This window comes from Tyto alba, unplaced genomic scaffold (genome assembly GCF_018691265.1).
Source record: "Tyto alba isolate M040663 unplaced genomic scaffold, T.alba_DEE_v4.0 Super-Scaffold_9, whole genome shotgun sequence".
In the NCBI taxonomy this organism is placed as follows: domain Eukaryota; kingdom Metazoa; phylum Chordata; class Aves; order Strigiformes; family Tytonidae; genus Tyto; species Tyto alba.
The window spans coordinates 43650368-43667004 of NW_024881330.1; the positions used below are offsets into that span (position 1 = coordinate 43650368).

General features: G+C 42.9%; 1 pseudogene; it reads left to right on the top strand.

The window, feature by feature from the left end:
* Positions 1–1674: 1674 nt before the first annotated feature.
* LOC116958857 lies at positions 1675–13132 on the top strand (annotated as a pseudogene).
* Positions 13133–16637: the final 3505 nt, after the last annotated feature.

Consider the following 16637-nt stretch of genomic DNA (forward strand, 5'->3'; position numbering starts at 1 on the left):
CCGGGACCAGCTGTGAGCCCCTCCACGGGCAATGGGGTCCTGGTCCCCCCGGCCCCCTCGCTCCATGGCCGCCCTCAGCCTTCGCTCAGCCACAGCCCAGGTGACACCCACCCTGTGCCTGCACCCTGCTGGGGGCTGCTCTGGGCAAAACCAGCCCTGGGATGCCCCCGCAGCTCATTAATATTATTTAGCCTGGATAGGGAGCTCCCCGGGGGGAGGCCCCAGCTGCCCTTGCAGCAGCCCACGCAGGAGGAAGCTGAGGCCCAGGCTCGCTCATGCCAGTGAGGAGGCCACAAATCCTCTGTCACTGCCGTGCCTGCGGCCAGTTTGGAGGGGGGGAAGGTGCTGCCTGGGGCCGAGGAGAGGGGACCCCCAGGGGGGACGGGGGGCCCCGTCCTGACTCCTCACTGGCTTCACTCCCGGGCAAGTGCTTCTCCTCTGCGCCAGGACGGAGAGCACAGCGGGGGCTGGAGAGCGTCCCCAGGAGCTGCATGGGCTCGGGGGGCATCCCTGAAGTGGGGTCTGTGGGAGCTGTTCGTGTTACATTGTGAAATTTTAGTCTATGTTTTTGAACAACTGAAGACATAACAGGCACTGGTTCGAGGGTCTTTCTGAGAATGTTTTACTAGTGTAGGCTTAACTGCTGCCTGTGGCATGATAGAATTCAATAGACCGGAAAAGGAAAAAGACAGGAGTTCCCCATTCCTTGTGGAAAGCCTGCACTTCAGTATTAGTTCTCAATAAACCCTGCAGTCCATTACTGACCTGCGGCCTGGGGACTTCATTCCTGCGAGCTGCTCCCACAGGTGGCTGGGAGGGAGGAGTGTGGTCGCAGTGGAGAAGAAAACCACAGGACTGTGCTCTGAATCCATGTTTTCATCATCATTAAAAATTGGGTTTGGTCTGACAACAGGGAGAATAGTATTAAAATCTCACCCTTCCCAAACTAATTTGGATACTATGTCCTGTGGTTTCAGATAATACAAGTAACCAGTTTTCTCAGTTTTTATCGTCCACTTTGTCATGGTAAAAACTTTTGTTTCACTAATTTGAGCAGTTTGTTTTTTTCTAGACAAAGTAGTGGGTTACATTTACGGCTGATGGTTCAGATTGGTGTTTTTCTCTGGGTTTTGTGGGGTGTGGTGAGTTTGGCATTTTTCAGCTCCTTGACAGGAGGGGCAGAGTTCATGTTTCAGGGCTCATATGCCCGTGCTCCATTTTGACAGACAACTATACTTTGTTCGCAAAAGCATAACCATGTGCATTTATACGCGATTAGACATTAACTGATTACTTTGCAAACTACACTGAAAAGAAGCTTCCTGTAGTGATGCTTCCCTCTCAGATAAGCATAACTTTTTAAAAATTCCCTGTTAGCCGAAAACTGACAGCTTCCCCCTTCAACTTTTAAGCACTTGTGAGCATCTGACAAGGGTCCCTCTCTGAGATATTCTGGAGCAGTAAGTTGATCTCAAGTGGGTTTGGTTGTTTTTGTTTCTTCTCATTAACCACACAGGCACTCTTAAGCTGTCATAGGTTTGGATTTTGTTTTGAACAAATACCATCACACTAGGTTGGAAATGCCTTTTTCAGTGGCACTCGGAGGATATAGTTCAGACTTTCAGGATACAGTAGAGGTTAACTATTGCAATATTTTGATGGTAGAACTTGAATATGTGCTTGATTTTTTGCGAACAGATTGATGAGTCTTCTGCATCAATTTCTCTGGCGCAGCTTATTAAGGTATATTCTTGTCAAATACTTAAAAAATAACAAGTGTTTGCTTTGTATTTTTAAATCTTATACTGTGATCTGTAGCTGGATAACTGTTGTAATGTGAACAAAACTTAATTTTTAATAATTTACAGTACTTGTTTTAACTTTAAAATGTGTGCATATTTTGTTACTGTCTTGTAAAGATTAGTTCCCAGTTTGGGAAGATAGAAGGGGAGTAACTTCTCAGCCACAACGTACTGTTGCAGTATTACCTTCAGAACACAACACTTCAGAAGCTGTTTTGCTGTTTCTCAGATTTTTCCTTAATTTTGCACTGGAAACTAACAGAATTTTCACAGAATAATTTAATTTGCTGTAAGTTGTGAACAGCCAAAAGAGAAGCGTTCCTGTACCATGCACAACTGCATGGCTATTTTCTAATTTCTAGTCACTGTATAGATCCATTTGTGGAACGCTGCACAGTTTCATGTAGACAGTGGACAACACAATCTGATTTGTTTGAATGCAGGCTGTGGAAATTGTGTAAATGTACCTAATTGTTTGTAGGAACATACCACGTGTACGTGTGGCATATTAGCAGATGTGACTTTCTGAAGCTGTTGTAAAGCCATGTTTTGCTATGGAACTGCTTGCATTATTTGCTCAACGCTGTGTAACTTTGTCTGGGAAAGCACTAGTGATTGCACTGTGTGAAAAGGAGGAGTGCTAGCCAGGGAAAATACTAGTCTTTAAAGTGACAAGGATTAGAGAAGGTAGGGCCCAGTGCAGAGGAGCTAGTTCTTTCTTCTGAAAATAAAGGCTGGAGTTCATTACCAAGAAAGAGAAATCTCCTCTCCCTCCCAATGCAGAATTAAATTGTGTATATTTGGGAAGACAAAAAACAAACAAACAAACAAACAAACAAACACACCCAATTAGTTTGGAAGGTAGCCACCAAAAGAAATTGGTCTCCATTAGTGCTGTCCCTAAACGTACCCTTGGTTCTGTAAACTCATGTGAAGTTTTACTCTAAAATGTGAAATGCTGTCAAAGTGGTGTACGCATTGAAGCTTTCGAGAAAATTTAAGTGTTTCAGAAAAATGCAGGAACATGGCATAAAGCAGCTCAAAACTGTTACTTATTCTAACCTCTTCAGTGCAGGCTGGTTTAGCGTGGAGGCAACGTGTTGCAAAAAAGTTTTCTGCATTATTATTACTATGTATGAAATGCTTTATTTGAATTTTGGTCTATTCCTAGTAATGCTTAGTCATTTTGGGACGTGTTTTGTAAATGGTTTGGGTTCAAACAAATCAGTCGAGTGTCTGTAAAGTTTTCTGTAAATGTTAATGAAAGTTATTTCATGGATGTCAACCTGGATTATGTTACAGATGAGAAAAAACTGTGTCTATGAAACGGCCATTTAATGAACCGTTGAAACTAGCTGGTTACTTTTGTGGATGAATGCATATAAAAACAGACACACCAGTGGTTGATCTGAGTGACAGGTTCCTGAAGGTCCAAATCATTTACAGTCGCTCCCTTAGGCCCTGCTTGTGTCTGCACTAGTGTGTAATAAAAACATTTGAACAAACACTACTGAAAAAATAATCAGCTGGCTTCAACAATGTGACGATCTCGTTCTGTGTAAGGTTTCTGTTACAATTTGCATGTTAAAAAGACACAGTCAACTGGAGAAGAACTGCAGGTTGTGCTGACTGTAGTTAAATCCCTTCATATGAAGAAGTTAGTAGGCAGGGGACGTGCCGTTTGGCTGCCGACAGCACGTGACGGTCAAATTTCTACCGAAAAGAATTTTTCCTGAGGCATTATAAGAAGCTTGATTCCTTTTAAAGCTTCTGTGTCTGAAGCCAAATTTCAGCAAGCAACATCTTCCCCAACTCTTAAGTTGTGTGTCCCTTTAATGCTGGAAAATGTAAATAATGATACTTGCATAGAACTCTCTCAACTAAATGTACAGCGAAGACCTTCCCCTTCAAATAGTCTGGAGCTTGAGAATCAGTTTAAAACTACTGGATAATAATTTTTTTTCTACACATAACTTCAATCCACTTGGAAGAAAATTGGACTGCTTACGCAAGACTTTATGTAAGGTACAAACAGAGCCTAAGGTTTTGAGTGCCCAAGAATGCTCTTTTCAAGTAGGTTAAGAGGCACATAAACACCCCGTCATGGCATAAGGACTCCCCAGAACACCTTCAGGAGAACTATATTTTATATAAGCAGCTGTTTTCATGCAACCTCAGCTAGGGTGGTGCTGCTCTTTACAGGATTAGGTGAGTGGTGTTGTCTTCAGCTGTGCGGGCTTAGATGTGTTCCTAATGTGTGTGTCAAATAACTGCCTGTTAAACAGACTGCCAATCTGGCTGAAGCCAACGCTTCCGAAGAAGACAAGATAAAAGCTGTGATGATACAGTCTTGCCGACAGTATGATCCAATCAAGTAAGTGTTGACAATGTCAAATCTGTTCTCTAAAGGCTATGGAAAAATTGTAGAGATGTTTGTTTGAACAAGAGTGACACATGCATACCTTTTTCTTTTTTTTCCCCAAAAAATTTTAGTTACATGAAGAAATCCTTGGGTCTACCTCCACCATCATATACTTGTTTTCGTTGCGGAAATCCTGGCCACTATATAAAGAACTGCCCAACAAATGGGGTAAGATTGTGGGGGACTTCTGGTGTTACTTTGTTTTTAATTGTTGTGCCTTGGCAGTTATGTGACAAATACATGAATATTCATCTTGACAATTGTTCCTCTTGGGGTGAAATACAGAGGTTATATGGCAATGGTGCAAAGCCCTTCAAAATCCAAGGGAAAGATGGAATTCTCAACATGAAATTTTCTTTTTTTCTACGTCATAGACATTACATGTGCCCACAGATCTTCCGCTGTGAACTTGAATGCATATCTTTATATATTTCAATATTGCTGGAATTTTTCTGTTAGAAAGTTCAAAACACTGCTCAAGCCTTTGGAGCATCCTGGCTATATTCATCAAGCAACCCTTAGGCTAAGTTAAAGGGGAGGATTAGAGGCTTTTGCTGCTCAAAATAATCAATGAAATGTCATTGTAAGTGTGGGTCTTAAGATGAGATATGTCCGTATCTCTTTTCTTATCAGGACAAAAAATTTGAGTCTGTTCCCAGAATTAAAAAGAGCACAGGAATTCCAAGGAGTTTCATGGTGGAGGTGAAAGATCCCAATACGAAGGGTGCTATGCTGACCAAGACAGGAAAATATGTGATACCAACTATTAATGCGTAAGTATGGAATTACTGGGACTGACCAAAAAGTGAACGAGAGAAGCCGTGTGTAAATGCCTGAGTGACAGTGCAACCAAGTTGGCCATCGTCTGTAATTACGGGGGAGGAAGCACTGTCATCGGATCTTAACCTTGAAATCTGTGACACTTTCTAATATTAAAACAGGGCGCTCCTGCTGTTTGTGTCCCTGGAAATTGGTTAAGCTGCTGGTATGCTCAGAACCTGTACTTCTACAAAGCATTTCAGTAGTGTTTACAGTGGAGTCGTTCCCTTTGAAAGCTCCTTTTGCTTCTGGTTTACGTTTCAAAAGCTTTTTGAAAAATTTACCATAGAGCTGTTGGACTGAGATGTCCTTCCCCTCTGGCTTTTACCAAAGCCCACGTGTGAAACAGACTGACAATTTCCTGTTGCTATAAATGAAGAGAATACTCCTGTGTGCTGACAAGAGTGGCTGTTTTAAAATGCACTTGGAAGCACTTCTGATTTTCTGTCATGGATCTCCTTTCATAGAAGCTGTGACACAGGACTTCCATTTATAAAACATAATTACTCAGAGACTAACTTTACCCCGAGCCTGCAATTTACATTCACCCTCTGGCAAAGGAGAGGTGGGATTCATGTCACCTGATTTCTAGCTGTCAAAAATGATTTTTCCAGTCTGAGCTAATTTCTTAGATGATCCAACAAATGGGAAAGTTCTGCAGAAGGAAGGTTGTTTCCCCCCCTCCCTCTTCCAGTGTTGTGACTCTAGAAGAGTAGTTTAAACTAAATGCCTGTGTTTGTGAAGGCTAATGTGGAGTGAGAATTCCATCGATCATCCTCCTTTCATAAAAGCCAAAGCTTGGAGAAGTTTTCCTTTATCCATCTTTAACTTTTTTCTTTTTCCTTCCCCACCCACCCTCCAGGGAAGCTTATGCTAGAGGAAAGAAGGAGAAGCCTCCCTTCTTACCAGAGGAGCCATCCTCTTCCTCCTCAGACGGTGATCCTCTTCCAGAGGAGTTGATATGTCTCATTTGTAGAGATATCTTGACTGACGCCGCTGTTATTCCCTGCTGTGGAAACAGTTATTGTGATGAATGTAAGTGTTCCTCCCATGTTTGTTAGCTCAAAGCACCACATCTGATCTTCTGAAAGCAGAAAAAGGAGATAACAAAATTAACTTTGCTAACAGCTCTATTTAATACTTAACTATACCCTGATTGGGGAAGAACCCTGCTCATAGAAATGAAGAAAAAAAAGAAGCAGAAAGCTTCTTTTTTTTTTTTTTTTTTTTTGTGCAGGTGATTACAGTATTGGATATCAAATGCATTTAGCTTGTCCACAGCCTTTTCTCTCATGCAAAACTCTATGGCCACCTCGGGTGACTTCCTGTGATCTGCAACAAATGGCTAGTTAAGCATGTGATCCACATTCTCCTCCATGGGAGAGCTGGTTAAAGCCTTCAGGACTTGAACATACTAATGACTGAGATGCACTTTACTCATTAACCCTGAGGTTGGTGACTTCGCACTGTACTAGATAGTGGAAAAAAGACTAGTCAGAACATCAAGACACAGCCTACTCTACATCTTCAAATATTACAAGAGTGAGCTGTCAAAACTGCATAGTGTTTTGCTGCGCACTATCAATTTTTTACACTACTGAACATTTATAGATTCAGGCTCTCAATTCAAGACCATATTCACCATCAATCATTTCTGTGTTTTATAATCGATTAGAACCAACAAAATTTCCTTAGTTTGCCCATGAACTATTCTGATGATTCTAATTATTCACAGGTATTAGAACAGCATTACTGGAATCTGAGGAACATACATGCCCAACATGTCACCAGACAGATGTTTCTCCTGATTCTTTAATTGCCAACAAGTGCCTACGCCAGGTAACAGGAAGATTTTTACATCAACTGTTTGTAAGAAAAGTCTGTTTGTAAAAATCTGAAAGGGAAGAAGATACTAATTTACATCTCCTTAAGCAAGGCTGACTGAATAAAACTAGATTTATTTCTCAAGTACATTATCTGTTGTTACAGAAGCATACAACTCTTTAGAGACAATCTGGCAAATTCAGGTCACATTTTTGTTTAACATGATTGCCTCAGTTTGGTGTTAACACTGAAGTACTTTAAATACAGATACTCTGAGTTACCAGTCATTAGTATCAGTGTTTAATGTGATGTGTTCATACAGCACAGAACGCTTTGGGCTGGAAGAGACCTTTAAAGATCATCCAGTCCCAACCCCTTCCACCAGCCCTGTCCAACCTGGCCTTGAACCCTTCCAGGGAGGGGGCAGCCACAGCTCCTCTGGGCACCCTGGGCCCCCCCGCACAGGGAAGAGTTTCTGCCTTATGTCTAATCTGACTATATCTGTATGTTGGCTTATTTTAGGATTGATACTATTTATGGGAACACAGGAGTCATTTTACTCTGTGGAGGCTTTTGTCTGTATATCTCCTGGAGGTTCCTAATACCATCTTGTAAATGTTTTTCTGCCTTCAGGCTGTGAACAACTTCAAAAATGGAACTGGCTACACAAAAAGGCGCCGTAAGCAGATTCAGCAGCAACAGCAGCAGCAGCCGCCACCACCTCCGCCGGCGCTCATGGCTCCGACACCTCCTGCTGCTCTGGTGACGGCCTCTGAACTTGCTAAATCTTCCTCTGACAATCAGCACTTTGTTGGAAGAGAACATAAGTTTTCTTTCAACATATGCGTTGATTCTCATTCTTTGGTGGAGCTTATTTTCCAACTGTTTGCATTTATTCACCAGGGCTATCAGGTTCCTGTTCTCAAGCAGCCAGCATTACCAAGTCTTCTGGGCCCCCAAGGACAATCAATACCCACAGCTGGTAAGTAACTGCAACTTTAGAATTTCTTCTAAAAAATTGTCTTCAGATAAAGTGAATGGGATTTTTTTCTTTTTCCTCTTCCCACGCCAAAAGTTCATCCAATGAGAGCCGGTGGAATTCGCTCAGCAGGTGCCAGTCCAGGCTGGGAACTGTAAGTATTCTACAGAAATTAAACATATTATACATATTGTAACCTGTTAAATGAGGTGGTAACGCGTAAGTTATAAAACAGCTGCATTATCATGAAATAAGTATGCACAGATAGTTGTGGAGAATACAAGTGGTAATTAATTTTTAAATGGCTTCATTTGGCCTAACAAAGGGGTTCTGTGCTTGCATTAAGGTTATTTAAAATAAAACTCCAGTGCGTGACTCAAAGAGGACTCTGAAAAATTAACTCTTTTTGAGGAAACCATAATTACATATCAAAATTAAATAAAATTAAAAGATCGGATGGAAAGCCAGCCTTTTGATTGCTGGCTGAATAGGGCTGAAGAAATTGATTTCCCAATAGAAATCAGCCTCCAATAGATTTTTTTAGCAATCTAGTTAATATTGACAGAGCAAATTATTGGAGGAGGCAATGCTGTTATTTTATGACAATTTTGACTGTCTTCAGTTTAGTCATCTCAAATAGCCAAACTGTTTCCTCTCACCTGGAGAGAGAGGATTCTGTTTTATCCATTATTGCAATGTCAAGTTATTCCTTCCTTTTGGTATGTATTTGTTGTAGAGAGATTGTAAGGGTGCACTGTGTTTATAAAATTGTAAAGATCAGTCAGAACAAAAACCAGGATCCATCTCACAGATTGTCTAAGACCTCAAATTCAGTAAGAAAGAAAATAAAAAGTCAGGGACAAGAACAGGCCAAATACATCATCACGAGGCAACAACACAGGAAACGTGTGGAAGAGGTTAGAAGTCTGAGAGCAGATGAGTTAATCCCTGTGCAGTACGGTGAAGATCAGAAGTGTGAAGTATTAAGTGTATCAAGGAGTGGCAGAGGAGCAGTGGGCACTTGGCTCGTGGGAGATGGGAGTCTCTTTTAAGCACAGGCAGACTCCATCCACAGTTGCAAAGCTGAGTATACGGAGAGAAGACTGAGGGAGCTGCTGGGGGTGAGGGTGTGGAAGGAAGTATGAGGATCGAGAAGTGAGTGTAGTCTCAAATGAACGGAAAGCAGGGAGGGAAAGTGCTCAAGGTGAGAACAAGAAGTGCTTGCCACCGTGCTCCTGATTCGTTCCTTCACTCTTTCAAATCAGAGCAGAGTGTAACAAACAGTGATACGTGTTTTGGGGTTTCTTTAGAAGTCCAGACTGAGGACGCCACACAGGGAACATAGCCAAAGGACTCAGACCCCAACAGTACCAGCACCAACACCGGTCTTTGTGCCTGTGCCTACACCTCCCTTGCACCCTCCACCACCCCACTGCACCTCCTCTCCCACCGCGGGTACCACCACCACCACCATTTCCTCCTCAGTACACACCTGGTCAGCCCCCATCTGCTGAGTGCACTGTCCCCCCTCCAGGATATCCCCCAGCTCCTGTAAACATGTCATCAGCTTGGGTGCCAACAGCAGCACCAGCGGCTCGTTCAAATCCCACCCCAACGACACGAGCACCTCCTTTACAGAATCACAGAATCACTGAGATTGGAAAAGGCCTTTAAGATCATCAAGTCCAACCGTTAGCCCAACACTGCCAAGCCCACCACTAAACCACATCCCCAAGCACCACATCTACACGTCTCTTAAATATCTCCAGGGATGGTGACTCCACCACTTCCCTGGGCAGCCTGCTCCAATGCTCAACAACCCTTTCGTTGAAGAAATTTTTCTTAATATGCAATCCAAATCTCCCCTGGAGCAACTTGAGGCCATTTCCTCTTGTCCTATCCCTTGTTAGCTGGGAAAAGACACTGACACTCATCTCGCTGCAACCTCCTTTCAGGTAGTTGTAGAGGGTGATGAGGTCTCCCCTCGGCCTCCTTTCCTCCAGGCTAAACAACCCCCAGTTCCCTCAGCCACTCCTCACAAGACTTGTTCTCTAGAGCCTTCACATCTTCATTGCCCTTCTCTGGACACGCTCCAGCACCTCGATGTCTTTCTGGCAGTGAGGGGCCCAAAGCTGAACCCAGTATAGGAGGTGCAGCCTCACCGGGGCCGAGTGCAGGGGGACAGTCACTGCCCTGGTCCTGCTGGGATTCCTGACACCAGCCAGGCTGCTCTCGGCCTCCCTTCCCTAGGGAGGAGTTTTCCAGAGAACAACAGAGACTTAAAGTGGAGTAGGCATTTGGCTCAATGAAGTTGCTGCTGGTTTTCGTGTTTATATTTTGATAGCGTATCGCACTGCAGTTACACTGCATCTGACATGAGCAAAAATGGCATCGTGTTCCTTCCAATATACTTTCTCGTTGCAGATGGCAAATGTGCAAAACTAAAACAAGACAAATGTAATTCTAAAACTTTCCCTAAGCCTTGTAGGAATTCTAAACTGCTTTTGCTTACATAGGATGTCCACCTTTTGCATTTGCATGCAGTATGCATTTTCTCATATTGGCCATGTTTTGTTTCTTGGTGTCTTTTGGTAAAAAAGGTCAAATTAGAATTGGAATAAAGGTGAAACTTCTTTTAACAGGGAAAAGAAAAAGTCCAAACTCTATGAATTTACAAATCATTCTGCAAAGGAACTGATGGAATATAAAAAGATTCAGAAGGAGCATAGGCGTTCATTTTCCAGGTAACTGCCTTCCCTGTCTGCAATGGAGCAGCAGATTGGCTAGAAGAATCAGGAGGAGATCCACTCCACCTCTCTCTCGTTAGGTGGACTGGATGATTCAAGGGATTAGCAGTGATAGGAGTTCCATACGTAGGTTACTAGCTCCAATATGGTAGAGATTACAGTTGACCGACAGCGATAATTTGGCAGCAGTTCTTCCAGAGCAGGTGTGTCTTTCGGTAAAGCTTCTCTGCAGTGACGTCCTTCACCTCCTGACAGCCGTGAGGAGGCCAGAAACTGAATAGGTGCAGCTGCTGGATTTTGTGTGTCTCCCTGCTCTGATTGTAACCATTACCACAAAGCACTTCGGAGGAGATATGGGAGAGAAATTGTCTTCATTTCCACTTCTGTTTATCTCATGTGGATACATGGAGAGATTTTAACCTGGACTGCCAGCTGGTGGCTTTCACTAGTAATTTGTTGACATTTTAATTTTTTCTTAGGAACTGAAAGGTCAGAGCTGTTTGTAGAGAAATCTTAAATTGGTAAAGGACTTTGAGAGGAGGCATGATGCTCATGAACATATGTGGAATAATGTGAAATGGCTCTTTAAAAAATAACAAAACTTGTGAAGAAGAAACTCAGGGTAGCTGATGTTTTTTATCCCCAGAATTCACTTAGGCAGGAGTCTGAATAGCTCTCTCTTAGTACTGCTGTCAGTATCTTTCCTTGAATAATGGCCTCATGGCATATTACTAGATTCTGAGTTTAACAGCTTTTAGATATGCCTTTTCTTGAAATGCGGGCACTATCCTTGGTTAGAGCTAGAGCTACGTGCAAAAATTTGCTAGGGCATCTGTCTAGAAGTCCTGTATGTAAGATTGCAGCACAAGTACTTTGCATCCTGTACAAGGTCCCAAATAAATAAGTAGGGAAGTTAAACAGACTAAGCTGGCACTGTAAAATGGAGCTTTACTGTCTTCAGGTGAAATCGTGTTTTCTTGATATTTGATACTGTGCTGTAGCCATTAAAACTTGCTCTTTCTGCATCTTACTGCAACAAAAATGATTTGCACCGCAGGTGGTTGCGGAGTAGTGAAAATGTACACGTAGCAGTAGAAGCCAGTAACACCCCCTTAAATCAGTCAATAGCTCTGGTAGTTCACTGTGATAGAAGTAAGTGGAAATAGATGTACCCTTCCTGTATATTTTCACACTAACAAAGCAGCAGTTCTGTCTTGCAAGCGGAAACCTTTGCGTGTTGCCAAATTCTTCTGTGTGAAGTAGCATTATGTCAGCATCTGAAAGAAGCTTTGACATGAGCCTATGGAGAGGAAAAAAAGCCAAACCAAATTTGGGAGGGAAAAATTGGGGAGAGTTACTCTTCTGAGTTAATTTCATGTATTTTTACTTGTGTTGTGTCTTTCTTAAGGTCCAAGTTTCCCTGTAGTGCTTCATCTTACAGTAGAAGTTTGTATAGCTACTCCGAGGCAAGATCGGGTTCTTCCCGCACTCGCTCCTACTCTCGATCATTTCGTCGTTCCCGTTCTCGTTCCTACTCGCGATCGCCACCCTACCCAGGAAGAGGCAAAGGGAGGAGGCACAACCATCGTTCTAGGTCAAGGCCACGTGGTTATGATCAAGGTTCAAGGTCAAGATCACCCACATCCAGAAGGTCCCATTCACGGTCAAGGTCTCCAGTATTTAAAGGCCAGCCTCCCCCTAAACTTAGAAGGAGAGAGGGAGCATTTTAACAGATATACAGAGCTCCACCATATGATATGAAAGCTTCTTATGGCAGATCTGTTGGCTTTAGCAATCCATTTGACAAAGGACTGATGCAGAGAATGGGAAATGAACTATAGCGAAAAATTTTACAAGGGCTGTGCTGTTGGCGCTCAACCTTGACCTCCAGTAAACAGAGAGGACTTTTCTCCAGCTAGGTTTGGTCCACCTGGGATGAGATGGGAGGCCTCACCAAATGCTCGGGAATGTAGGGAGAATTATTCTGGTGGACAGAGCTACCAAAGTCATAATAGAGCTGGAAATTACGCTGAAAAACCTTCTGGAAGAGAGAGCGATGGCATCAAAGACCCTACAAAATCCAAAGAGAAGGTGGTGGAAAAGCCACTGGAAGATGACGAAGGAAAGAAACATAAAAATTACCAGAAGAGAGGACAAGTGGAGGAGAATTAAGGATTTCCCAGTCCTGAGTGGTATGGGAGGTGGGAGACAACCAAGGGAACCAGTTACAGCAGCAGATGTTAAAACGAACTCTCTGTTCCCAAGCAGATATGATGCCACCCCTGTGAGAGATAAGTTATAGAAGCAGATGCTGTTGCTTTCAGACCAACCTCTGAAAAGGAGAAAAAAGAGAAGAATAAGCCAAAAGAGAAGAATAAGCCAAACCCAAAAATTGAAGCGACAGAGGAGAAAGTAGAAGTGGCCGTTCCTCCCAAGAAAGACAACATAGTAACTCCAGCTCCAGTTCCCAAAGCAGGTGGACACCGATCATGAAAAATCTCCTTGACAGGAACCTCCTGTGAAAAAAGTGGAGGAGTAGACAACTTTAATTCCTTTATGTTCTTAATTCATCTTCATATGATCTCTTGTCAGGCATTTTTGAACTTGTGCATGCTCTTTATTTTGAAGAGAAGCACACAGCATCATTTCTCTTTTCTTGGTATTTAGCTACAGCTGCCAACCTTTCCAGAGCAGAGTTATGCTGTAAAACTTTTTTTTTTTTTGTGAGGAGAGCAAGAGCAATCTCAGGAAAAGATCTGCCCTGTAACAGTCACATTAAGAAGAAATGGTAATGATCTGCAAACGTGACTTTCAAGTAACTCAGCTGGGCTAATAGATGTTCACATAAGCTTACTGCCCTCAGACCAAAATCTTAATTGGAACGGATAATTAAATGGGCAGCTTGCTCTCTAGATTTCTTATTTGTGAATTCATAAGCACTGATTATGTATTCATGTAGTGGTTTGGGTAGTCCAACGTGTTTGTTAATTCTGACTTGGGGAATTGCTCTAATTAGATAGCACTTGGTCAGTGCTGTTTTGGTTCTAGTTTGATTTGAGTTTATAATGGCTTTAATCTTCCTAATACAAGTCTTGGTGTTTTTGTTGTTACGTTTAATACAAATATGAAGACATGACTTCAAACAATAAACAACATGTGATAGAAAGAAACCTGATTCGGTATGTCTTTAATTAGATGTGTTGTATATTACAAGCCATGACAGGTCACTGGAAGATGACTTGATTGGTCAGTCCAGTGGACAGCTCCCTTTTATGTTTGTTTTCTTTCTCGTATTGGATGCATCAAAAAGCTCAAGAAATTAAGGAAAATGGCTTGAAAGGTAAAAATAAAAAGAGGCGATTGTTAGTAAAGACATAAACCTAAGAAAATCGGCATCTTTGCTGAAGAAAGAGCAGAAGGTGGCTGACAAACTCAGGATACAGCAAGTATATTCCTTCTCCATGTTTTCAGGTTTCTCAGTCTTTGTAATGAGTCTTGAAAGGCCTCTATGGTTTTTTTCCTCCTTCAGCTCCAAAGTAAGCTTTTTATGACTTCATCATAACATTGCTGCCATACAGCTTTGAAGGACGAAGGATTAAGGGTGAACAGTGAACGAGTATTTTTTCAGGAGTGGGGTGGTGGGTGGGCGTTGAAGGGAAGAGCTTCTTCTTGATTCTCTAGCAGTCTTGGTGGACACTGGCAGGAGAAAGCATTTAACTGACTTCTTTATGGATTATTATCCAAGCTGACATAAAACCTAACTTGGAGGAAATCATACACATGCTGCACCCACAATCCCCTTTGCACTAAACTCCAGAGGAGAAAGGAGTCCCTGCTTCAACAGCCGTACAGCTCAGGCAGGTGCTACCAGGGGTCCTCCTGCCCCTCCTTCAAGAGGAGCAGCCCCCACGGCTTCCACTGGCGCAGGTGTCCATGTGGATGCTCCAAAGCAGGCCTTGGTTCTGCTGTGCAAAAAGGACCAGGCTAAACAAGTTGAATTCCATGAGTTTGTCTTTAAGAATATCTTTAATTCATTTCCTATCCCTTCTGTTATATAGCAGAACACAAGAATGACACAACAGATGAGAAACTGGATTGGATGTAATTAAAGTCTTAAAGTGATTAAAGAAAAAAAAAAAAAAAAACAAACAACAAAATAAAGCAACAAAGAAAGAGAGAAATTGAGGATTTAAAAGACGTGACTCGCTGCCCAGATGTTGTTCATTTCTATCAGTTATCAGTATTTCTGTAAAGCTTGTGGCTGGGGATTGGGACATTCTTGCTAACCCTGGTTTTAAGGCTGCAGTGACATAATACGCAATTCAAGCAAATCCAGCCAAGGTGCTCTCAGGAACAGCAGTCATGTGCGTTACATAGCACCTCTATCCCGTGCTGAACAAGGGTGGGGAAAGACAGAACTCCCTTTGGGAAATGCACTCTCACCTTGTTGAAAATGCTGAATGCAAGACCTCGCTAAATTAGCTGCTGGTCTCACTCAAGGCTGAGCAGCTGTCACCTGCCTCTGTGAACACGAAAAATGAAGTCAATTGGGTGGGCTCAGCACACTGCAGAAGAGAACGAGCACTTCAGGCTGAACCTCAGCAAGACATGAGCCACTAAAACAGATTCTTCAGTGATGCCTCTTACCAGAGAGAGCTGCAGGAGTTTCAGCATGACTAGGGAGAACGAACGCTCTGTGGGTGCAGGCATGCCGGTATCAGGAAGGAAAGGTGGGCTGTAATGGTTTAATGGTCTTTATTAAGTTAAAAAGGGGAAGCCTAGCAGGTCCGAGCAAAGCTTCGAGTCACCAGTGCCCGGGGAACTGCTTCACCAAGGAGGTGACGCCGAGCACACTCTCGGTGGTCTCGGTCCAGCCGGGATCAGGGCGACGCGCTGAATAATGACAAATTCTCTTCAGTTTGTGAAGGGGGAGCACTGCCAAGAGGCAATGCTGCCATCCTGTATGCAATCCCCCAACTTATTGCCTCCTGTTTACATCTTTCATTTCTGTATTTCCCATCCTACTGACCTTCAGATCTAGTCTGTTGCCTAGCAACACGTTTCAAATACTAAAATGGGCTCTCTTCGTTGCTCTCAGTGTTCAAACATGTTGGTTTGGCCTGGGCAGCAAGGTATCGGGGAAACATCGCTCCTGGATTTTGAGAATCAAATAGGTTCCCATCGTTCCCCCTCCTTCCCAAACTGTGTAGGATCCAGCCCTATTCCCCCGGCCCTGCTGTGTGCAGCCTGGCTTCCTCCGTTTTGCTGCCTCCTACCAAGAACACAGCCAACACATGAGATGTGTGCTGTGTGCTACAGGCCAAGGAAAGTGTTAAGTGGTGCCAGTTTATTTTATGCAGCCGTGCAGCATGGTACATTTTGGAAGGAACGCTGGGATAATGAATGTATCAGAAGTTACTGAAAATGAGGTGATACAGTAGTGGTTTATTTTCAGTGCCTGGTTTGGGACAGAATACACTCAGATTTTCTAAAATACACATCTATTAGAGAAAAATGAGTGCAAGGTAAAGAGCACCATGCTGCACTTACTGCTAAAGGTACGTTTTCATTTCATTCAAACAAGAAAGTAAACAAAGATTGTACCTGCAGAAGAACTTGAACAGCTGTCTTTGTTTCCCAGAGTGAGCGTACAAGCAGCGGGGAGCAGTTGGCAGGATGAGACTGTCAGCCTGCTCTGGGCAATAAACCCTCCAGAGAGGAAAGAGAAACCCCACTTTTTCAAATACAGCTCCACCTATCTTCCTATTTCTTTTTGTTAGATTCTGTTAGCAGTCAGACTCTAAGCATGTGATTAAACTTAAAAAATCAAGACATTTAAAGATTATTTACTGTATTAATGTCTCCCACAAGCAGCGCTCTCTATTGCCCTGTGGATAGTATAACACCATGACTGGTAATTTTCCTCTTCTCTTCTCGTACAAGGACGCATTTTGAAGGCAAATCCAGTGGTGCCCCACCACAAACAAGGCTGTGAAAATTCAGACATCCACTGTTACAAACAGGGAAAAGCTGTGGGCGTTTGC